General features: G+C 41.1%; 1 long non-coding RNA gene across 1 annotated transcript in view; it reads right to left on the reverse strand.

The window, feature by feature from the left end:
* Window positions 1-2,303: 2,303 nt before the first annotated feature.
* LOC112979410 (uncharacterized) overlaps window positions 2,304-25,608 on the reverse strand; it is a 40,212-nt gene continuing 16,907 nt past the window's right edge. Inside the window, exon 4 of the long non-coding RNA XR_010389092.1 lies at window positions 2,304-2,504. This is a non-coding gene — a long non-coding RNA (uncharacterized LOC112979410). The remainder of the gene's footprint in view (window positions 2,505-25,608) is intronic.

Genomic DNA, 25,608 nt, shown 5'->3' on the forward strand with positions numbered 1-25,608 from the left:
TTGTAGGTGTTTGCTATAGGTCACTTGATCAGGAAGAAGCAGTAGATGTGGCCTTCTACAGACAGCTAGAAGTAGCCTCACATCAGCAGTCCCTGGTCCTCATGGGGGACTTTAAGCAGCCCGATATCTGCTGGAGGGACAACACAGCAGGGCACAAGAAATCCAGATACTCCTGGAGAGTATCAGTGATAGAGGAGCCAATAAGGAGAGGTGCTTTGGTGGACCTTGTACTTTTGAACAACGAAGGGCTGGCTGGGGATGTGAAAGTCAGGGACAGCTTTGGCTGCAGCGACCACAAGATGATGGAGTTCAGGATCCTGAGAGGAGAAGAAGCAGGGTACAAAGCAGGATCACAACCCTGGCCTTCAAGAGAGCAGACTTTGGCCTCTTAAGGGATCTGCCTGGAAGAATCCCAGAGGATAGGGTCCTAGAGGAAAGAGGGGTCCAAGAAAGCCGGTTGATATTCAAGGATCACCTCCTCCAAGTTCAAGAACGGTCCATCCCAATGAGCAGGAACTCAAGCAAAGGTGGCAGGAGACCTGCATGGATGAACAAGGAGCTCCTGGCAAAACTCAGCTGTAACAAGTAAGGCTAGAGAAGGCAGAAGCAGGGACAGGTGACTTGGGAGGAATATAGGGACATTGTCCGAGCATGCAGTGTCAGGGCTAGGAAAACCAAAGCTCATCTGGAGTTTAATCTGGCAAGAGATGCCAGGGACAACAAGAAGGCCTTCTATAAGTACATCAGTAGCAAAAGGAAGACTAGAGAAAAAGTGGGCTCGCAGCTGAATGGGGTGGAGACCCTGCTGAGAAAGGACACAGAAAAGACTGAGGTTCTGAATGCATTCTTCACCTCAGTCTTTACTGGTAAGCCCACCTTTAGGAATCCCAGGCCCTGGAGACCAGGGAGAAAGTCTGGAGAAAGAAAGGAAGACTTGTGGAGGAGGATGAGTTTAGGGATCACTTAAGCAAACTGGACACACACAAGTTCATGAGCCTTGATAGGATGCACCCATGAGTGCTGAAGGAGCTGGCTGATGTCATTGCAAGGCCACTCTCAATCACTTTTGAAAGATCATGGCAATTGGGAGAGGTGCCTGAGTACTAGAAGACAGCAAAGAAAATGTCAATCCAATCTGCAAAAAGGGCAAGAAGGAGGATGCAGGGAATCACAGGCCCGTCAGCCTCACCTCAATCCCTGGGAACATGATGGAACACCTAATCCCAAATACCATTTTCAGGCATGTGAAGGACAAGAAGGTGGTCAGGAGTAGTCAGCATGGATTCACAAAGGGGAAATCATACTTTCCAACTTGATAGCCTTCTATGAGGGAATGACTGGCTGAGCAGATCAGGGGAGAGCAGTGGATGTTGTCTACCTTTACTTCAGCAAGGCTTTCAACACTGTCTCCCATAACAGCTGCATAGGCAAGCTGATGAAATGCGGGCTAGATGAGTGGACAGTGAGGTGGATTGAAAACTGGCTGAATGGCAGAGCTCATGGGGTTGTGATTAGTGGAATGAAGTCTAGTTGGAGGCCAGTAACTAGTGGTGTACCCCAGGGGTCAATACTGGGGCCAGTCATGTTCAACTTACTCATTAACGATCTGGATGATGGGGCAGAGTGTACTTTCAGCAGGTTTGCTCATGACACAAAATGGGGAGGAGTGGCTGATACACCAGAGGGCTGTGCTGTCATTCAGAGGGACCTTGACAGACTGGAGAGATGGGCAGAGAGGAACCTCATGAAGTTCAATAAAGGCAAGTGCAGTCCTTCACCTAGGGAGGAACAGTGCCATGCACTAGTACAGGCTGGGGTCTGGCCTGCTGGAAAGCAGCTCTACAGAGAAGGACCTGGGAGTCCTGATGGACAAGTTGACCATGAGCCAGCAATGTGCCCTTGTGGCAAAGATGACCAATGGTATGCTGGGGTGTTTTAGGAAGAGCATTGCCAGGAGGTTGAGGAGAGGTGATTCTCTCCCTCTACTCAGCCCTGGTGAGGCCACACCTGGAGTCCTGAGTCAAGTTCTGGGCTCCACAGTACATGAAAGACGTGGACCTGCAGGAGTGAGTCCAGTGAAGGTCTACTAAAATGATTAAGGGATTGGAGCATCTCTCATATGAGAAAAGGCTGCGAGAGCTCAGCCTGGAGAAGAGAAGATTGAGAGGGAATCGTATCAATGTGTATAAATATCTGAAGGAAGGGTGTAGAGAGGGTGGAGCCAGACTTTTTTCAGTGGTGCCCAGTGATGGAACGAGAGGCAACGGGCACAAACTGAAACATAGAAGTGAACATAAGAAAAAGCTTTTTATTACAAGGGTGGTTCAAGCACTGGGAGAGATTGTCCAGAAAGGCTGTGGATTCTCCATCCTTGGAGGTATTCAAAACCATCTAGACAGGGTCCTGGGCAGCCTGCTCTAGGTGACCTGCTTGAGCGGTGTGGTTGGACTAGATGATCTCCAAAGGCCCCTTTCAACCTCAATTATTCTGTGGTTCTGTGAAATCTGATAATAAAAAGGTTACATCAGTGAAGAAATAAAAATGTTATTCAAGCTTTTTACCTAGATAATAACTTATTTAGACTTAACTTATTTCACAGTTTTGTGTAAGACCCACAGCCATGGCCACTAGATGCTTGTCAGAAAAACATAAAGGTACATATACATTTTAAAATTAGCATCCTTTATTTCATCAGTGACTTCTGTGTATCCATATAGCGAGTGCAAATGTATGTAACCTAGAATTAAACATCTAAATACATATTTAAATATCCAGATGAAAAAGGCCTGATTTTCAAATGCTGTAGATTTACACTTCTGAAAAAAACTGATGTGGAATAGGTCCCTCAAAATCCCTTCCAGGACCCCATTCAGATGGGAAACAGTTCCTCCTGGACTTTCAGCATTCATTCATAGTTGAAAAAGAAACATCAGAAAGGGATAGCATCCCGCTGTGTGGTCTACGCTGAAGTGTCATTGTGCCCTGGTAACTAACACACAATGAGTTCAGTTCTGTGTAAGTAACAGTGAATAAAACACAGACTTTGGAAAGAAATAGCGAAACTGCGTTCTGACAGTTTATAAAGAAGAATATACTTAAGGACATAGTTACGAGATGTCCACCAAAAAGCCAGTGTTAATAACTAACTTTCAGTAATCTTATTGTACTCTACTTTATAATGGTCTGGAAACCTGTAAAAAAATCTTGATTACTTCTGCAAGATCTGATTGACGTTGTTTTTTCAAGTTTGTGAAAATATTTTCCTTTTTAGGAAAATATGACGTTGCTTGGGAAAAGTGTGAGTTTTTTTTTTTTTTTTTTTTTTTTTTTGGTAAATATTTCCATTACAAATGCATCATTATTTCTGATTTTAACATTTTTTCCTTTTTTATTGTTTGGGCATAAAAGCATCAAAGTGAACTTCTTCCTTTTAACTAATACTGCCCCTGTAGTTTTATTCCTGACTAAACAAAGTTATGTTTGCCCTTACAGAAAAGCTTAAATACCTCCTTTTAGAACAGATCTCTCATGTAATTCCAAGCAAACAAACGCGTGCTTCACAGGTAACCAAACCCACTCCTAGCGAGATCATTGTCTGCGATGCAGGTTTGTGCTCACAGCATACCCTTTTTTTCTGTATGAAAATCTACCTGTCATCTATATTGTGTGTAATAATGCTGTGAAACAAAGTACATCACACACTTAGAAACAAAGGGCTTCAGTTCTCATGTTGACAGCCTTTCTATTTGAGTGCAAAACCCAATCCTTCCCCAAATTGAGGATTAGCCAACTACACAATAAAATTAGTTTTGTAATATGTAATATATGTGTCAAACCTAATAACTGAAGTCTGCCTAAATAAAAGAACGTATTCAGGAAGATTAGTGGATTACTGTAGGCTCATGCAGTCTGATGCCACTTTTCATGCTTCTTGGATGGCTTTTAGCATGTTTCAGCTACTGCCAGACAACACATGTGCCTTTTAAGTGTGGAAAATAATGCAGGAATTTAGGTGACTAGTGCTAATGATTTGCATGAGATGGCTATTTGGTGAGCTGGCAACATAAAAGGCTTTTCTTTTTCACCAGAAGGATTTTCTAAAGAAGCTGGAAAAGATCATGTGTTTCAGTTAGTAGATATTGTCCTCGTATAGCTATTGACTTTAGCAGGTCTAAAAGCACATGATGGTTTATCCTTGCAGTTTCTTGCCACTCGCTGGACACGCTGCTCCTCAGACTCCCATTAGCAGCCCTGCCGAGGGGTACGGCAGCACGCTGGGGCTGGGCAGCTCGTGGCGGTGGAGCCATGGACCGCAGCAGTCAGGCACATGCTCTCGGTCAGGAAAAAGAGATGGTCTCATGCTAGGCTAACAAACCACACTGTGTCTCGTGACTATAGAATTGCTCACATTTGCTATATCGGTATTCGAGACCAGTGGCCTTGCAGTGATCCTACCTGATGGTGTGCGGACTGTGCTATTTATGCTGCATCTTCTCTTCAGTAGCCTGATTTTATATACTTCTGAGGCTTAAAGAGCTGGAAAAGTAGATCAATAAGCTTTATAAATTAAGTCCTCTGCAGACCAGGGGCATATCAACTTGGTGCAATAGTGTCGCCCACGGCATACTCAGATGCTGTGATGATGAGAGTTTTGACAGCAGGCTTTAAAGGTTGAGTTAAAATGGCCCTTTTAATTCATCTGTCTAATTTTTGGAATTCTGTATGGGAATGTTGTGAATATTCAAAAACTATTGTCATTAAATGTTCATTTGTCTTTGAAACCGTTTTCTGAGAACTAGCAGTCCATGCTTCACAGGAGCTAATATTTCCTTAGCAGTGAAGCAGTTCTCATCTTTCTCATTGCCAGTGCACATCTTCTCCTAGAACCTTTACTTAATGGGAGATTTGCTTTCCTTAAACTTTTCTCAAAGACATCCAAGACAGCTCCTCATTGCAATTTTCCCCCCTTATTCTGGAATTGCAGGTCAACACCTAAAAAACACTAACTCTTTCAAAGTTTCTTGGCCTGTTTCAAGAAAAATTCAGGAATGTTTATCATAAACTGCAATAGTCAATATTTCTGTTAATGCTGCAAGCCAGTTTAACAGTTCAAGGGACAACTTTGTCAAACCAAGTCATGTATCCCGTATTAACGTTATATTGGTTATAAACAACACCTTGTTTGATTAAGTGCTTGAATAAAGCCAGGCAATTCTTCCATGGCAGAACTGACTGCATGACTGTTCCCAAGAAGGTTCAAACTCATCCATAATATTGCAGTATGTTGCCACTATTCATAGCATTTCTGTGAAACTGCACAGTATAGCTATATAACTTGTAAAAATGTCAGCATATGAGACAAATCTCTATAATTTATCATCTCTTGTACAGTACCATTCACTGCCAGAATGTGCCCGTGACAGGTGCAGTCCCACAGAGACAGATTCAGATATGTTTTTCTCCTCACCTTCTGCAATCTCACCATACTGTATGCACTGTTGTAGGTAGATGATATGCAGGTACATTGTTATTACCTTTCACTAAAATGCCAGGGCCTAAATGTGTTAGAACGTCTCAAATGTTCACAGAAGGCATTTGTAGTACATTTAAATCTAAAAACCATGACTGTTGCATCTTGAGTTTCAGATGCTGTCTTCCAAACTGCTATTGCATCAGGTGATGGTGGGATTATTTTGCTTTCTTTTTGCTCACCTGAGAGATTTATCAACCATTAAATTTATTCAAATACTGCTTTCCACAATATAATTTACTAAGATCAGAATAGAAAAATGGCCACTTCTACCAATGCAAGAATGGACAGGTTGTAAGATACGATCTACTCCGATACCATTAAGTTCTTGCAAATCACTGAGTGATTATCTGCTTTCATACCTTCTGCAAGCTGCTTTGAAAATGTGACTTTTTAAAATGTGTTTTTCTCAGGTTGCCACAATATTTTGGAATCTTGGCTTCAATGTCAGATTTTTAAATTTTTCCAGCTGCCTCCTGTGCATGACTGAGACTACGGGCACATTTTATTCTTGCAACTATTGCTGTGGGATACTTGAGTCCTCAACAGGTAGTGTTGCACAATCTTTCCGTTCTGAGACAAATGTACATAATACATTTCTGATACACCCATGCAGAAAAACCTGTACAAACACACAGCCTTGTTTACCATTTAACACAATGGGGCATTCACAGTCATTTTGCTTTTCATCTCCCTGTTCTAAAATCGAGTAAGAGGAAACAGTTCCATTAGGTTCTAATGCCTCAAATCCTATTCACATTTTCTAGCTAATTAATGATTACCTCAGAAACAGGACCTTGTTAGATGCATCAGGCTGATCCCTTGTTGTCACTTCCCCTGCAAGTGCTGCTTAGTGTGTTTCAAGAACTCTGTTATCACCCTCTTTAGCTCTTGGCTTCCTTGTAAATAAGTTACTTTGGTTTAACAGTTGTTATTCCCAGATGCAAGCTGATCTGTAGTTACAAACAGAAAATGTTCGCTCCCCACCTGAAAGCTATAAACTTTCCCCTTTTTTTACGCTCGTGCTCTGTGAAATGCCTACAATTTTCTGTAGACATTTTTCTATGAGAAAGCTTCATTTGTTAAAACACAGTATTCTATCAGAAGTAATACATGATGGATACTTACTTACCAGACTTTGTTAAAACTGTGGTATCCCGAATAACACTTTCCTTGTTGCATTCGTAGGTTAAATACAATATATTATAAAGGTCATATTTATGAAAGGATGTTCTATACTGCATAGTTTCAGGGTTGGAAAATAGCTCAAACCAGCTCCTGCAAATTCTTGTCCCTTGTGCTCTCTGAATTACGCAGTATACTGAATATCAATAAACAGTCATGTTTCCTCAAGTACTGTGCCCAGTGGCACTGTTCATGTTGGAAAAGTACCTGACTTGCAGGTCATGCACTTTGAATTCTGTTGATATGATAGGCCAATCACTACGTAAGCCCTTAAGCAGGCAAAACTCCAGCTGAAGTGACTGATTTTTTTCCTGAATATGAACTATACGATGTAGCCATTAATTGGTAGATTCGCAATGGAGGAAGAGTCAGAACCTAGTTTGCTCAGAAGCAACCTGCAAAGCACAAGACAAAGATTAAAGCAGTATCTTGTGAAAAGCCTTTGACTCTTTCCCTCTTGAACTGCAAATCATACTAATTGCAGGAGGGGCAGAGCAAAGAAGTAAAATAATAGCTATTACCCTAATTATGTGGAGGCTTTACTTTTTATTAGTATGAAGCTTCAGGTGTGGTTACTATCTGTTTGAGTCCATTAATGAGACTTCACAAATTATAAACTAATAAAGAATGCAGATGGGAATGATTTCAAGCTGAGCATGAGCATTTTATTGCTGGCTATCAAAGACCTGCTCCTAAAATGCTAATTTTTTAGACAAAGTCCTTTGATCACTACAGATAGTGAAATGTTAATCAAATAAAACTCTAACACAGTTCTTGTTATTCTGAATGGGAAGTGAAAAGTAGCCTGCCAAATTTTAATTGTTCATTTGGGTTATATTGCTATCACACTGCAAATCTCAAAGCCCGATATTAGAGAATATCCTTCTTAAGAATAATACTACATTTCTGGAGACATGCCTGAATATAACTGGCTTGAGAGCACAAATATTCCTCGTTTCTGAGAGCTAAATTAAGATTCCCACTGAGTAGGACTGCAACTTGCAGCACTAGAACTAACGTGGGCTTGCATAAAGCAAGACTGGACATAGTATTTCCAAGTTAGCTGGAAGATGGGATGATGTGACCTGGCAGACTCTTCTGACAAGCCCATAGAAAGACTGTGGCATAGTTCCTCCAGCTTCCATGGTGCTGTCCGGGTTGCAGAAGTGGAGCCACTACCGTAACTCATGCTACTAAGGTATAGCCACTATGGAGCCTTCTTAAGACACCCAATTCATGTGGCCAGGCGAATTGGTTGCCTGCAAAACAATAAATGGTTAGGAGGAAAATGAGACACCTTTGCTGTCTTCTGTCTAACACTGCTCTGATGGAGAAGCCATAACTTAACACCAAAGTATGAAGAAGCCTCTTTGATAAAGTACCAGGAGAAATGATATCCTCTGGAAGATAAACATGGCAAGAGAGAAAACACCACTTTTCTTCCTCTTTATAGACCTAGGTAATGCATGTTTACTTTGCTTAAGTGTTTATTCTACTATAACTTAGATTCTAAAGTAAATCTGAAACCATTCCTAGGCTAGCTTCAAGAATATTTAACATAGAACTTTAGGAATGAATCAATATATTCTGAGGGGAAAAATTCATTATTCATTTTAGAAGATTCACTATTTGTCTTAGAATTTTTTTTAAGGAGCCCTCAGTATAAAGACCTGATGAAAGATTTTTCTGAGCATTTTTATGTGGATTTCTCCTCTCCCTTTTAAACCTCAGTTATAAGACTCTAACCTCCTTTAGAAGGTTTAAGAAGGAGTCAGAAACTTTGTAAATACTAAAACATATATAATTATGACTCTAAATCCATAAAACAGCAGTTCTCCATGGAGCAAATCAAAGTTTCTCAAAATTAGGAATAACAGAAACTAGCCCAAAGATGGCTTGATTGTGAAGTTGGTACCACTACCACGTTCAGAGGTCAGCAGGCGGTCTCTTTAGAAAGGGGCCAAGAGTGACTGTAATGGCTCTGGAGGAGATGTTCTTTCCAGAAGTAGGTTTGGGTGAGCATTATAGGAAGACACATGGTGCTTCACTCCTTAAGGTGTTGAACATAGCTTTCCCACCTACTTGGCACCCAGCTGTGCACCTCACAAGTCAGGAATTGCACTGCCTTCCCTCTCCCTGGAAGGTGTGTTATCCCCGGCACCCACAGGTAGGGGCAGGCAGCGGCGGGATGGGAACGACATCCCGCCTGGACACGTGCCTTCACCTGGGGCCTGTCTCGGGAGGAGGGCTGCAGCCCCTGACAGTGAGGAGGGGCCCTGAAATGGGAGAAATAGGGAAATTCCAGACAGAGAAACCTAGGCTGAGAGGATGTGAAGACATCTCAGGGTATTTGTGGAAAAGATGTCAGAACGGCCCTCCCAGATACTTTTAATTACTACTATTTACTATTTCAAGGGCAAAGAGAAAAGGCTCTGTTTGTGCCTCTCCTCCTAGCCCTATGGTAAAGAGCTGCCATAAGATAAATTACTCTTTAACAAAGAATATTTCCTTCTGCTTTTCTGAGGAACTCCATACAAGAATGCTGGTGGTGACTGAGTCCCCGCCCCTGAGTCTGTTGGAAGAAGGAGGCATAAATCTTTCTTCATCAATCCTAGTGATATTGCTAAAATAGCCTTCTGACAAAATGCCTGGCACGCAATGCCCTGAGAGGAAGTGCCCTCCTGTGCCTGGGAGTCCTCCCCTACATTTACAAGAATTCAGATCTTGGCAGATAAGCACAGAAGGAAATGGAATTTAAATATTTTATTTTAAAATGGAAGCATGAAGCCTTTTTAAAGCCTTCAGTTGTAAGGCAAAAACTGCAGAGTATCGTCAGAATTGTTCTCTAAAAGATTATTTACAAAATGAAAAGCACAAAACTTGCTTCTTTGAAGCTCCTCAGAGGTGCTATTTCTATGGATACACCATGACAGGACTCATCTCAGACAGACACTTTATAGGATACTGGAGCTGGAGTTTTCATGTCTTCAAATACTCTGGCAAATTTTTTTAGTCAGAGTAGGGGGTCTCTCTACCTAAGCCTGCCTAAAAGTGAGATTGGGGAAATCCTACTTTTTTTGTGCAAAGTGTTATTCTGCCATACACACATATGCATATACACAGACCAGGCTGTGGAGCAGTTCATTACTCTGCTGAGTCAGGACAGAATTTGGACTATAGTCTACTACCATTCTATTATCATATTAAACATTAACTTCTCAATTTCACTGCACTGACCCCAGTGGAGATCAATGTGGTCTCTTGAAAGGCTGACCCTTTGGCATCCATACTGTCCTTGGAGGCAGCCTGTGCTCCGGCTTCCTGTTATAAATGTCCTTTGAGGCAGGTGGTGCATTTCCAGGAGGGAGGCTGAGCCACATCATTGCTTTGCTGACCCTGATCCACCTTGCTGATACTGCTCTGCGAGGGATGAGGTCTAATGGAGCAAGTGCAGGGTGCTGGGGCCATGCATACAGCAGATAAGGACACCTTTACTGCACTTGCAAGTGCACTGTGTGCCCTGGGAAGCACCTGTGTACCAGCTGGGAAGTGCTGGCCCTCTGGGCATGCTAAGAAGAAAGTGGTCTGGGGAGAGGAGAATTCAAGCTGAAGTCAATGTGACTGTGTGCAGCCATGCTTTGGCAGGAACATGGAACAAGATGAGATTACATTGTTTTCTCCTTGGCCAGTCAGATATATACATGACCAAACAATGATAATATTACAGTTCTATGAAAGCCATGCATAAATATCTAAGTCTTGCATAAATATCTTAATTAATAAAGATGTAATCTACATTAGAATGAGAAAACAAGTGTAACCAGAAATCAGAAGATAGCTCTAAAATAGACACATCTTATTCTGATTTCATTTACTGCAGCTTTCATTTACTGCATTGTATTATACTTAGGTAGTGTTTAAGAGTTCCTGTCGTAGATTGTGCATCTCTTTTGCACAAATGCTGACTCAAGCCTAGGCTATGGACCATTTTTTTTCCCCAGAATATTTTCTTCTGTAGTTACCAGGAAGTACACACATGCAGACAACATTGTTTGGTCTGTAGTAATGATAGCATTGCTGAGGATTCTGAAAATTCATAAAAATGCTTGAATGTATCTGGTCATTGACAATGAGCTTACAGATTCAAAGGCAAGAATTAGCAGACTTTATTGCAATTGCACTTCTGGCAAGCTTATCACACTGCATGAATGATGGTAAAAAATAGTGCCACCAGGCATGCAAGCTGTAGTAGAAAGTATATCATGGCATTGAAAGAAGCCAGAAACCAGCAGGTAGTTCCTCAGCTCGCAATGTACTTTACCCTTTTCACACAGTAACAGTCTCTAAAAGTTGGCTGAAATGTACTGTGGCTCAAGCCTATTATGAAGACATAAAATCTTCATTGATAGCAAATTCCAGCTTTCTCTTTCATCCTAATAAGAAAAATAGCATTGCAAAAGACCATTTCCCCTTTAACCATAGTCCATAAATGCTTTTAATTACATCACCTTTCACAGAATAACAAAAACTGCAGTTACTTAAAAGGTTACACATGGCTCAAGTATTACAGAGAATATTTTCTTCTGGCAAGAGTCACCAACAAAAGCATACATGATATAACAATATATTTAGGGTCAATAGACATTAATTTTACTTTTACTAGACCACTTGAGATGGTTAAAGAGAGAATTAAAAAAAAAGTGACTCTTTGGCAGCAAATTTCCAATACAGAGAAAAATACCTCTGCACTGATTCTCATTAAAAAATGACAAACAGTGGGAAAACGGTAATAATTTTCTGTTTCTATGAACAGAAAACAATAATTTTTTATGTTACAGTTCTTATAAATTGGGCAAAATTTGGGATTCCATTGTGCATTTAGAAATTGTCTTGGAAGCAATTTGCAACCAGCTGTATTTCTGTGGCTTATTCCCTCAGTTCTGTTCTTGACATACGGTAATACTAAATGTCACGAATCATCCTGAGACATCATGTATTGTACAGTACAGATAATTTATTTTGCCAAATCCAGGTTTTTCTTTCTTAGGTTAAGAGTTTGGAAACAATCCCAAAGGTAATAAAGAAATTTGTGAACCTTCTCTTAAATTTGTCTCTTGGCTGACTCCTTTTCCTGTTTTTGTAGCCTCTTCAGGGACACATTACCAGTGCGACTTGCTTAGTCCTTGGGCAGTTGTGAATGAGCCATCTCAACTTCTTACATTTGAGCCAAAAATTATTGAAAAGGGTATTTTGAAAGCTGGGCAATATATTTTTTTTAATTCACAGAGGCTAGATACTTTACACTACTAGCTAATGAAGTTACAGGTGACTGCCTCTAAGCTTCCCACATCTGCAAAGTCAGGTGCTATAAATCAAGTGTAGTAAGTTGCCCTGTTTTGCTGTGAACAAGGTCAACCTTCCCCTCGCTCCCCACCCTGAAACAAAAGCCCAGAGAGCAAATAACCATAACTGCTGCACTTAATGAAGTATTTCTCTATCATTACACAAAGAACTTCTTAATACATCACTACAAAAAACCTGGACTGGTTATGCAGGGATTGCACAACTTGAGGTAAGATAACTCAGGGTACCTCAGTTAGTCTGTACTTGCATGCTCATTTTAGCTAATTTCATTTTCTTGTGGCTTTAGTGAAAAAAGTTGGGGGTTTTGTAGATCCACCAATTCGCTAAACCAAAATCAGGCCAAAGGACATACTGATCAAGGCCAGAACAAGATTTGGATTAATTTCTTTATTTATAGTCAAGATGGAGAACAAATGCCCAGTTCTAGCAATGGCTAATTACCTGAATTTAAATCTAGTAAAATGAATGCTTGTCTTCAAATATAAAAATTCACCTCCTTTGAACTTTGCAGGCATAAAATTCATCTCCTGTATTAACAAGGGGTATGAAAGAAGAACCTTCATTCTTTCTGTGTCTGGAGACGTTTGGGTTTCAAGGCCTCATCTATGTTGCTTTCAACACCTGAAACAACCACCCCTTGCCAGGAGGTGTTGTCTGACAGCATCCTCTCACACATCCTGCCTTTTGCTACCCCCTGCCCCTGCTAGTACCATGCAATGGCAGTTTCTAAAAGAATCAGCAGTGCATTGAATGAAACAGAAAGCCTCTAGAAAAAGCAGTATATCATCAGGTAATGGAAGTGGTATCATAAAATGTGTGCCAAAGGGACTGAATTAGACATTCATGCATTCCCTAACTTATTAGGCATCTCCTAAGCAAAGCTTTGGAGCTTTACTTTTGCAACCTTAATGGCCTTTTACCATTGTTTAATCTCATTATATTAACACAATAGCAAACTTCACCAACATCCCCGCAAAACAACCAAAGCTTAAATGCACTGTCTGTCATAAAGAGAAAGCAGCGTTATATTTGTATACTTTTTCCTATCTGTGGTCAGATGTCACAAGTCCTGTTGTCGCATCTCTCCTAACATCCCAGACTCCTTAGAGCAGGAATCCTGGCTGTGCTATCAAACTGTGAATGCAGTTTTTCACAATTCTCAGTATGTAAAAGCATTACCTGGTAACACAAATATTGCAAAATAAAAGTCTGAGTACAGTTCCACCAGGAGAGTGTCCTTTTAGTGGCATCTTCTGCCAAGAGGTGCTGAGATAGATGGGACAGTTACTGAGAGGTAACTCTGAGCAGAGATTTTGTATAGTGCCTGCAGCAGAAGAGCTCTGTATTCATTTGAAGTTCATTTTGTGCTGTCGAGTGACTCCGCAAAGGGAGAAATAATCTCCCTAGTGTTATGTTGCCAAAGCACATTTAGCTCTGACAACAGAGAAAGCCATGAGGAGGGAAAGTCTCAGGTGCAGGGGAAGTTGGAGAGGGGGTGCTCAAGAAGGACATCCTACACAACCCAAACAGATGTAGCAGGCCCTGATAAAGCATCAGCTTTGATTGGGGGTGGGATCTAGTGTCATCCAATAAAAAGGGCATTTGGCATGAGATCAGGAAGCCAGAATTATATATTCTCTGTGTTGTTGTCAAACTCTGCTGTTGTCTTCTTGTGTGTTAGTTTGGGCCGCCTCTCTGTGCTTCTGTTTCCCATCGCAAAGTCTGGCAATCTGATCCAGCTCTTAGGAGCCACTATGTACAGAGCAGCCCTGATTTCCACCAACACTTCAACAGCAAATAAGAATAATTAATATTATTTTGGAGGTTTGAATTTATCAGTGATGAATGTGATTTGCAATGTCTTGCTTCTACTGCCCTTAATCAATTTCTATGCAGGAATATACATACTTATCAAATAAATAAAGACTATAAAAAACAATAAGAATTCAGTTTCTGATTTTTTTCACTCATGGTGAAACTTGCTTCTAGTCAGAAGAAGCAAGCACAAGATCTACCAGCTATCTCTTGTTTTTTTAACAGATTTTGAGGCTTTTAAGTGATTCATAGCCCTTTTGCTGGTACTTCATAGTGAGATGATCTTCAGCAATTTGAAAAATCCTTTGAAGGACCCAAGCAACTAATATATTGGTGAACTGGTGAGTCTTTATGCTCAAAATCTTGTTCATGGGCGAAGAGGAAGCACACCTTATATATAAAGTAAATCCAAGGGTTTATTTTTAATATAACAAATCTTAACAGTATAATTCAAGAATCATTATTAGTCTAAATCTAATTATTACAGAAAAGAAAGAATTATAATGCAGTTAGAACACTTCTATACAGAAAAAGTCTCAATGATAGTAATAATACAGTTAATAATGTAACACACATATTTCTTAGTTTCTATCCCTTTTCTTGGGGTTATGCTCACTCTCCCATTGCTCCTCCAGGTTTTGAAGTCAGGAGCTTTGTACTGCTGGAGAGGATTACACTGTAAAGCCTCTGGAGCCCTTCACTGGAAGGAATACGATGTTGATGCTGTTGGTTTCTTCTTTCTTTTTCTAGGATCTACTTGGGGTCATTTTATATGTTTGATAACATGCTTTTTCACCTTTCTCTATCTCCATTGGTCTACATGTTACATTCAAATTTAGTATGTATGTTGCCCTTTACATATGTTAGATACTATTTCTTTGTTCTCGTTGTTATCCCTACAGACAGTTTTGTCCAGCGCTGAGCCTACATTTCTTTAACTAGCTGTGGGTGAGTTGTTTACAGCTGTGGGGTCTCCAGTGCCAACCTGTGCCCCACGCTGCAGCTTGTGTCTCCACTTCTCAAGGCATCCACTGTTGTACCAGGCCTGTATTGCCCTGCACTGCATCGTTGGGTTGGTTGTAAATAACTCATTCTGCATAGGCTAACTGCATGTTACTGCTGTCTATATAAAACTATGATTGTACTGCACAAGGATAAACAATAGTAAACAAATTAGCACTAGAAACCTGGTCAACTAGAGAAGTTGCTGTCACAGCTAAACCAAGTGAAACAAAGCTACAGGCAGGTCAAGAAAAGTTGAGACAGAGCAAGCCTGAAAAGCTTCAGTCCTGAGGCCTTGCAAAGTCAGTACAAAGCTTATGGCCTGTTATTACCAATGGCAATACTGTATTACGGGGCTATGTGGTTACAAGTCGGTGCCATAAACTCTTCATTTACTGTTCTCAGGTAGGGAGAGTATCCATCTCACTGCAAAAAGCAGTCCTTCTTATAGTCATTTCATAATTTAGGTCAGAAGGGGCCTCTGGAAGTCATCTGGTCCAAACCCCTGCTCAAAGCAGAGCCAGCTTCAGCAACCTACAAGAGAGACCAGGGGCTCTACTGCCAAGGGCTGTTCTTGACAGTGGCTATTCTCACTGAGAAAAATCTAAACCATGGTATCATTAGGTAAAGGAACTCAGCATTAATGGACTTTCCTAACTGAAATAAAATAAAACCCTCAAACATCCCAAAGCTAGCTACATGGACAGCACTCTCAAAAATGGGTTCTTCTAGTGAATAGTCATGATTTTAAAATAATTAAAAGTAATTTGAATTTTTTTAAGAAACTTTTTTCAAACAGCTTCATTGTGTACTACTCTCCTATGGTCTGAATACTGCTAGAATCAGGTATCATTGGTATAACATTATTTTAATTCAGCAAGCTGAAGAAATAAGAGCCCAGGAGAGAGCCCAGCTCCTCCCAGAAGGATTATTTTCCCTAAAGAGAAGCCAGCTATTAAAGAGAATTTAGTGCTGAAGAATGGGGCAGGATTAAGGGCAGAGAGGTTCAGAGGTTTGTTTGCATAAAGCATCCAGGCAAGGAAATGTTTATCTGTGGCACCTGACTGTATTACGGCGATCCTCCCTCACGCACCCTCCCTGGGGGCAGGCAGCCTTTGCCACTGCCATACTTCCTTCTTCCCCCTGGCTGCTTTCCCACATGACCTGGCATCCCACGGGCACAGAAGCCCCCTGACAGTGTCCCCACACCCCCTACATGGGCCACTCAACCTGGTGGCAGCGGGACGGGATGGAGGGGACGTTCCTGAGTGTCTCCTTTCAGCATAGACCGCAGAGGGGTGGAGAAATACCTCTGAGGCAGTGCTGCCTGGAGATAAACCAGGTAATTTATTTGTCCGTGCCCTGTTCTAATGAATATGATAAAATTTTCCTGCTCCTGTGTCATGCATGTAACACTTTTCAGGGGAAGGCTGTCCAACCTTTCCTCCTAATAGCAGTAGGTGTGGGAGCCATGCTGAGCTTCATACCTTGAGCACTGTGATAAACCTATCTGCCAGAGCAAATAGGGCTCCTGGAAAGCCCTGCTCATGTGAGGTGCTGGGATCATACCACCAGGCAGGCCGAGCGCTAGCTTGTCTTTTGCCAAAGTCAGGAGAAGTTCAGGAAATTCAGTGCAGTTCAAGGGATGGCTAAACTTGGTGCTGGTTGGACCCACATGAGTTCACCCATTCCTAAATAGACTTCTGGGGGCTCATGACATGAATCAGAAGGGCCTAAAATGCAGTGGTTAGTGGGGGATGCCCATGGAGTGATTGCCTTCCCTTGTCGGGATCGGCTCTTGGCCCTTCACTCATTTCGTTTTTGAGGACATGCTGTATTACTACTGATAAACTTTACAGCTGGCACAAAGACTGGGGGGAGGCCAGTAAAAAGGAGGATAGGACACTGACTCAGGGTCCCTGGTGCCCTTGGTGAGCTGTGAAAAAAACAGACACTGTTTCAGTCCTGCCAGTGTCAGGTCCTGTATATCTAGGATCAAGGAATGTAGATATATTTGCGGGTGAGGAGTTCCACACCTAGAAATATTGACTCGGAAAAGGACCTCACAGCTGACAGGCAAACATACAGCATGGCGCTATTGCCAAAAGGGACAACATAATAATATACATAGGCATCTTAAGAGAAGCAATGAAATGACGCTGTCTTTGTACTAAGCAGCAATGTGATGGCTTATTGGAACAAGCAACTCGGTACTGATACTCAGAGCTCAAAAAGACATTGGAGAAAGTTAGGAGAGAGCAGAGGCTAGCTACAGTATTAAATTTACTCAATGTGTCAATCTGTTTAGATGAAAAAATTGGCAGTGGTGGTTTATTTAATAGGCATGCTCTTTGGCTGCGCTTCATTGAGATCTGTATCCTTAAATGAGTCAGAGAAGGGCTATTTGCTCAAGACCAGCCAGTGGCAGAGCTGAAAAAGAGCTTGGTTCTCCTGTGACCCTGTTTATCAAGCTGCCTACTAGGCCACTGTCATGATCTAGCTATCCAAAGGTGAATACTTTGTATTTCAGAAATGAAAGTGAGTTCAGTGTGGCAAAGGTGAGATAAAGTTCAAAGGCTGTGAGTTGAAGTGAAGTAAATACAGACTAGAAATTAACTCCTAATTGGTAAAGGCAATTAATCAAGAAAAGGCTTTAGATACTGTGAGCTCTCCATCTCTCATTTCTAAATAAAATTTTCTCCTAAAAAATATACGGTCACTTGGACAAGAACACATGCATGCTGATGTTGTGACCAGTTGTGATACTGTTTACAATGTAAAATGAGAACTTTCCTGATATACAGTCTATAAAGTGATCTATAGATCTCCAAACCCTCTAATAGCAAAGTGACTTAGACACTGTTTGATCTCAGTTTAATAATTAATTAGATCTTTTGTTGACTCATGGCAGATTTTCTTAAAATATATCCTTGTAATTGAAATTACCATGTTCTGGATTACTACTTGCTATATTCCAGGAAGTGAAATATCTCCATTTCTTATTCCTTTTTTTTTAATGAAACATCAGCCCTACCCACTTGTTGTCCTTAATGACTTCTTAAATTTTCCTATTTCAGATTTCCCTTAAGAAAATCAGTAATGAATAAATATGTCAACTATCAGTGCTATGAATCTTGGCCTAAATCAAATAAGTGTGTAGACAAAATCCTGGCTGATTTGTGGTAAGGGAGAAAGAAATTCTCCATAATCCCCAGTGAAGTCTAACCTTTCATCCTAGTGCAATTCTTTGTTGTCATATCCTTATGACAATGATGAATGATCAGCAAGGAAATAATGATATGTTTGACTGTGTAAACAAGTTCATGGTAGGTAAGATACTAGTAAGTATTTTTTCTCAGCTTTGGTCCTTAGCCAGTTTATCTTTGGTTGTCCAGTAGCCTACACCAGTGATGACTGACAAAAATGTTGATAACAGGTCAGGCAGCTGGTCCTAATGTTGCATTGTGCAGGCACAGATTGTCTTCAAGAATTTGAGGTTTTTGTTGAAAATAATTCCTGGTATCCTGATATTTTCCCCAAGAGCCCTATCATTCTGACATACTTTTCCTGGCCAAATAGCTACACTCATGTGTCTTCTAAATATTGATTTTTTTTCTGATTTTTTGAGTGGATCAGAATACAAGTAAGTGAGTAATGTTACTTGTGATTATACTACTTGACTGTATGGATATGGGTTGAGCAAGTGTGGACTGAATTTCAGGGAAGCAAGAGTATTTGATGAGGTTTGAGCTGGAAAGATCATGGATTAGCTTGACTGGGTTGAGAATAGGAGAGAACAGAGTCAGTTGGTGGATGCCGGTGGAAGAGAATTTGTCAGGGCATAGAAAGATGCAACTGGGGAATGTAAGCCCAGTGGGTAAAAGCTATGGCCTCCTCCCTATCAGGCCTAACTCCAGTTTTGTAATGACTGTTTTGTTTCATCCCCACCATTTATTCTATACATGTTTCTGAAAGCCTTTTTTTGATCATTTTGAAGTACTGATATGCCACACATTTTGACTTGCAAAGGAACTAGCCCATTCTCTATGCCTGCCTCGCAGGGCTTCTCAAAGAACAAGTTCAGCCATATCTGCTGATGCTTCATCTGAGGAAAACCTTTCCCAGTCCCACCCTTCTGGGTATTGATAGGGCTGCAAATTAAAAACTCAAAGCCTCTGGCACAGGGGTGGCTCTTTCAGATACAGCAGAAACTGAAGATGTCTCCTCCTATCTTACTTTGATGTTAATGAGATATCAAGATACTGGCAGGTTCTCCAGCAGTCTGTCTAAACCAATGATATTTCTAGAAGTAGGCTTTAAGCCCTTGGCAAACTGGCCCTGTTTGTTTATTCAGTCCTTATGAGTTTTGTTACTACTATTTCTGATTGGAAGTCAAGGTCTTCAGAAATTCAGCTGTTGCTGTTTGAGCCAAAATCAGGGCTCTAGAGCTGGGGAATACACTACAGGCAGCAGCTGGGTTACCAGGCTCATTTTCTGAAGGGTCACTTTACCCACGACTACAACCATAAAAAGATCAGGCTGGAAGTGTAGTTGAAATGGCAAGAGCAGATGTATTAGTGGTCTCCCATTTTTTCCTCTCTCTTTTCTTTTCTTGCAAATGGCCCTTTTCTCACAAAGCTCCTTGAATCCAGTCTTCATGCCAACTCATGCATGCACATGAAGAACTTCTCACTGCATGCACTATCCGGTGCCACATAACCCTACCAAGCACATGATTTTATGAATTAACAAGTAACAATCAGCCTACCGTCTCTATTACACAGTGCTTTACAGTGATCAGTGATGCTAAGGTGAAGAAAATCACTTCTAATTCACATGTGTTCAGACACCTAGCTTGCTCTTCAGTGACTCTTATGTGCACTCACTTAATTTTTTACCATGCTCCTTCATAGCTAAAATGTAAATAGATTTTCCATTTTCTGTACTTTTTTTTTTTTTAGAAGAAATAGCAATTTACTTGAAGGCAGCTTTGCAAATCAACTCACTGATGGTATAATAGAGTCTGCAAATTGCCATACATTGTAAATCATGCATAGGCCAGAAGAGAGTGATAGTGGCTCTATAGGGGCATGTCAGTCAATTCAGACTTGCTGGATGAAAGAAAATCACAAACAAGGTAATATTTTGTAAACTGCATTAAATTCAGAAAACAAGAAGGGCAGTACATGAACATGTGCCATGTCTGCCTTTTGGTTACATTGTTCTTGATAGTGAGCAAACTCTGGGCTTGCCCCCATTGTCCACATACAGGCATGTAGGGCCATTTAAGAGGTCCTAAGGCACCTGAGACATCCACATGGTAGATATGACACATGAAAAATCTGACATGAGATATGAACATATGAGAAATCTTCAGCTGAGGACCAGATGGGCTGCCTAGTACCTGATGGTACTAGACACCTTTGTAGAGGGCTCAATTCTGCTGCTGCTATGTCTATAACAAAGCATGTCACCAAGTTTTTTTTTTTTCCTAGCTGAAATTGGTACGTTTGTGGATTGCATCCACATGGTCATTATTATATAAAGCAGTTTGCTAAATGTCGTCAGGGCTCCAAAGTAAATCCTGCTGTTTGGCTGAAGAATTCCTTTTTTCAGCTTGTCTTCTCCCCTCTTCCTTACTCCTAGTAACATTAACTCATTATCATTAACTCATTTTCTGTGCACGCACAAAACCTGGAAGGTAGTGGGAGAGGTACAACTAGCTTTCCTCTCTCACTGTAGAGTCATACGAATTCCCAACATGCTCATTGCTCAGAATTGGCAGGCATGGCAGAAGCTTACAAGAAGGACTGACATGGAAATAACATTTTTTTGAACTCTGATAAATATGACTTACAGAAAAGTGAGGAGTTAAGCCAGTTGAGACTGTCAAAGATGATATGGACATCCATGAGGAGAGAACACTTTTCACAGTACTAGTTACTGAATCTAATAGATGAAGGCATAGTGAGATCCAGTAGTGCAAAGCTGAAGCTAGAAAAATTGCAATTGGAAATGAGGTACAGATTTTTAATTGTGAAGGTGATGAACAACTGGAGGACCTCAGCAAGGGCTGTGATGGACTGTCCATCATCTGAAGTCTTTATATCAAGACTGAATGTCTTTCTGACAGGATTTTGTTTTTCTCTCCAGAGATTATCAAGACGATGCAGAAATTGCTGGGAGAAATTCTATGGTCTGTGTTATGCAGAAGGTGTCATCACTGTCCTTTTTGACTTTAGAAACTTGTGAAAATCAGGCATCTTCCTGCTCAGTAATAAGAAACAGATCAAGCCCTTCCATGGCAGGTCAGATGGTATGTATGAATGATGAAAGGCGATCAACTTAACCCAGCAAGAAACATATCACTTTACTGACAAAAGCAAACATCAGACAGTCTTGCCACTGCTGTCAGTCTGTTACTGGGTGGCTGAAGATCAAATACTGTGTGTATACATTGCCTAGCACAAAAGGACGCTAAGCTCTAAAAAGCTAGGCACTCTGATGCTAAACTGTAGCTTGAACAAAGGAAAACATGCTCCTCGAGATCACTGCTGAAGCAGAGCTACAGAGCTCTGCTTCTGGGGCCTTGAGTCTCCCGGGTCAGCACAGAAAGGCGGGCTGGATGGAGTTTCCGAGGACCGCGGGGAAAGTTCGCAAGAACACCAACTGACTATTATCTTCTAATGTCAAATTCTGTATACTTAAATTTGCCTTAAATCCTTGCCATTTTGAAGTCCATGGGTAAGTTTAGCCATTGGTTTTTATGGAAATAGGATTTTTCACTCTTTAAATATGTAGAAATGGAAACCTTAGCTTGATTCTTTTCTCTTTCCCACTCATTTAACACCAGAGGAGTGACTTTATATTCAGTGGAATGGTTTCCTATATAAACAAATTAAGAATCTGGTCCTGTGCTTTTTGTAAATGATCATGAAAGAACTACAAGCTGTGCCGTTTTTCTCGGAGATGACAAAGATTAAAAGACCAAAAACCAAAAATTGAGCAATCTAATTACAGTGGCAGAAAAAGGTATTTGAATAAAGCAAACTGCATCCAACAAATGAAAATACAATCACTGTAATGCTATCATCCACTTTCCTTCACCAAGATCGCTCAGTCTGATGTTCAAATAAACCACGCAAAGGTGTGTTTGAAAGGGATTAGTTCACTGCAAGGCGTCTGACCTCGGGTCAGAAACTGAATGATAAACTGTATGGCTTCAGGCAGTTACCTCAGGATTACGCAGTAACCTGCATGGATATGCCCTGCTGAAATGTATCCAGATGATCTGGTTCATCAGGTCAAAAAGATCCTAGCTTCTCACCCCGCCCTATGTCCCACCTAATAAGTAAGCAGCACACTTTTGCTTCACTATTACCTGCAGCATAGAGTCACTGCAACCTGCCAGACCTCACTAAGAATATGCAGGCAAGTGATCAGCCTTTTGACAAGTTTGTGCTTAATTCCATGCAAGAAACCAAAGTAAATACAAAAGAGGCATTTTCAAAAAAAAATCTGCTCTCCTTCAAGTCAACACTAAAACCCTCACTGACATCAGCACGTACAAACTTAGGCCAGTCCTTAGTGCTTTTAAGACTCATTCATGCTTTGTCCTAGGGAGCAAACCAGGAAACCCGTGTATGTCTGATTCTGTCAAGTACTATCAATCACCAGCATTGGTATAGCAACACCAAGACCAGCATCAGCTGCAAAATCCACCTCGATATTTACTTGCCTCCCAGGCAAGTTTGGCAGCCTATGCTGGGTTAGCTACTACTCCAGCCCCACTGCCAGGCCACCCTGTTTCAAGTTAGCTTGGGTAGGCTCGTGCAAACTATTATCACATCTACAGCTGCAGTGTAGACATGCTCTCCTTGAGGCATAAAAGATATTGAAACCTAAGGGGGGAGGACTGAGGCAAGGGCTACAGTGAGCAAAATATAGAGTTGTACTAATAATGCACGGTTATGTTCTGCCTGATCTATCCATTGTAATTTTTTTTTTTTTTTTTAATGTTAGCACAGTTAATCCCCCTGACTCTGGTTGCCTTCCCTTCTGGTCTCTGTTATCTGTCTTACCCCAGCTCTCACTCCCAGCTCCCTTGGGTTTAGCAAATCTCAGTTTGCCTCTGAACCAAATGAAACATGAAGCTGAGGAGCAAACATGCTGGGGAGCTTGATGCTGACTGAAGGTGACTGCCTTACAAAGTCCTAAACACCTGGCCATACTTTCTCCAATGGAAGGAGACTTTTCTTGGGAGATTCTTGAGGGAGCAATTCTTCTAGAGAAGTTGTGGTCCTGACCATTCAAAAACAAAAAGATGAAAACTCACCTATGTTACTTCATATCAATGAATTCTATTTTTTACCAATAATTGCAATCTATTATGATATAGTTCCTAACTAAACATAAAGAGTGAGCAGAGCTTTTCTCCAGAGAGTACCCCACGTAACATTGCCTTAATGTTTTCCCTAGAGTGGGCCAATCCATTTCTCCTCTAAGTAAGAAGATTGAAAGGATAGTTGGATCCAGCAGCAAGTTTCCATGTACTTTCTCACATCACCGATAAAAGCCATGTATTAACTCTTCATTACAGCTACCCAAGGCTGTTCAGGATAGAAATAGTTGTTGGGATAAAGATATATACCAGCTCCACCCTACATTCATCTCAGCCCAGGGAAGGATCTCCTGTCCCTCCTTCCTTCTTCTTTCTCATATCCTGGAGAAACTTCACTGGCTTCCTTCATTGCTCCCACACCTGACCCAAATCTTCACTCTCCTCCCTTGATGTTATTCCAGATCCCACACCCAGCACAACTGTCCTCCCTTTCCCTTACGTAATGCGAGGGAGGAGCTGTGGTCTGGCTACAGACATTCAAGTCTGTCCCAGGCTGCAAGTGTCTCTACAAAGCAAGGGTAGTTTTAGCTGAACTCTGTAGTGACCTGATGTGAAATCTGGCCTCCACATGGGACTGTCTGGTGCTGTCACCTCTATAAACGTAGTCCCGTGTTTCTGAGGAATGCCTGCCCTGGTATTTGTCCAAAGAAGAGCTGGCTACTGTTATCCACACTGAAACATGGCTTAGGAAGGCTAACACCTCAGCTAGACTTTCTTATGCTGGTTCAGATCCCGTCCTGGTATGAACCCGAGTACTGAAATGGGCACTTAATGGAAAAAACATACATAAACCTTTCAGACTATACACAAATGAGAGTAGTTACATATGGTTCTTGGCATAGTTTAACTTAGCCAATGGCCCCTGGGAGTGCCTGTTCAGTCTGTCAGTCTTAAATACTCAAAGCAATTTTCCCTGCTAACCAGTGAAATTGTCCAAGAAATAAAGCACAAAAATAAGGGCATTGGGGGAGGCATATTAGTGAATGGATGGGGTGTAAGAAAGTCAGCACACTGAAACATGAGAAGGCATCTTTTTACTCAATATCACAAAGAAATTTTGACAAGGTATAGATCCACCCCCTCCAGCACCACCCCAGAAGCTGCCATTGCAACAGCTGGCGCTGGCTGTCTGGCAAGGAGCTCTGTGGGGCAGTCAGGTTCTCTAGTAATTAAGAGCTCACTCCTGCCAGCTGCTGAGCATTCCCATCTTCTATTCCCTTTGGCTGAAGACAAGGAAAGTCATATCTTCACGACAAGAGGCTTTAGCAGGATGAGAATCTCTGTAGGCCAAAATGTTCCTCACAAGTCATGTTAAAGATTTACATGTTAAAAAAATCCCAAACTAAGAGACTTTGAAAAATCAACAGTGCTGTGTGCTAATATGTAGATCTCATTTTCTTGCCTTGCTCTTGCTCTGGGTTTTAAAAACATACTGGGTAGTGGAAAGCCATTCCAGCCTTGCAAAATGAATATGCAGCCCATGGAATGGATGGAATTCTGGCTGAGTTGTTAAATACAGGAAGTCCAGTTTCTACTGCTGCCATAAATGAACTTTCTGGCATAAATCTGACAGGACAAAAAATGTCCCTTGTGATGGGAAGGAAGTATCTTGATTGAATGCCTGAAGAGGAAAGCTTACTTCTGTAAGCCCTTGTCAAGAATATTTCTGAAGAATCTGAGACAATCAATGTACTCCTAATTTAGAAATTTTAAGGCTAAAACTCAGCATAGAGAAATAGTGTAAGGATTATAAAGTTGCATTAGGGCCAAAAGTAATAGAACTCTCTGGGGCACTTGAATCAGTACATACCTTTTATAAATCTTGAGAAAACATTTTTGGGGGCCATTTAAAAATTCCAGGAACATATGAGATTCTGCAAAAATTTGTTAATAGCCAAAAATGTTTTTATGCTGTGGCTGAGAAAGCAGCTTTTTCTCAGGAGTGAGCTAACTAAACCATCAAGGTACAGACTATGTGAGGTTTTTGAACAATTTTGTTACTTCTTCCATTTATAGCCTATACTATTGACAGGGCTACACTGAACATCATTCAAAATCATGGAAGACCTAAATTTTACAGAAATTATCTGAATCATAGTCTAGCCTGTGACTGAGAAGACAGAGGAGGAAACTGAGACAGGGAAACATATAAAGCAGGAAGCGGGTAAAGGCATTGAAGATAAATGGAATAGTGAACGCAGCAAAATTCACCTACTGCAAAAGCAGAGAGCTTCATTTAAGCTGGAAACTTTGTGAGCTGCTCCTCTAACATTAAAAAAGGAGGTAATTGTGCTGGAACTGGGGAAGAGCC

The sequence above is a fragment of the Dromaius novaehollandiae genome, chromosome 4, assembly GCF_036370855.1.
Source record: "Dromaius novaehollandiae isolate bDroNov1 chromosome 4, bDroNov1.hap1, whole genome shotgun sequence".
Lineage (NCBI taxonomy): Eukaryota > Metazoa > Chordata > Aves > Casuariiformes > Dromaiidae > Dromaius > Dromaius novaehollandiae.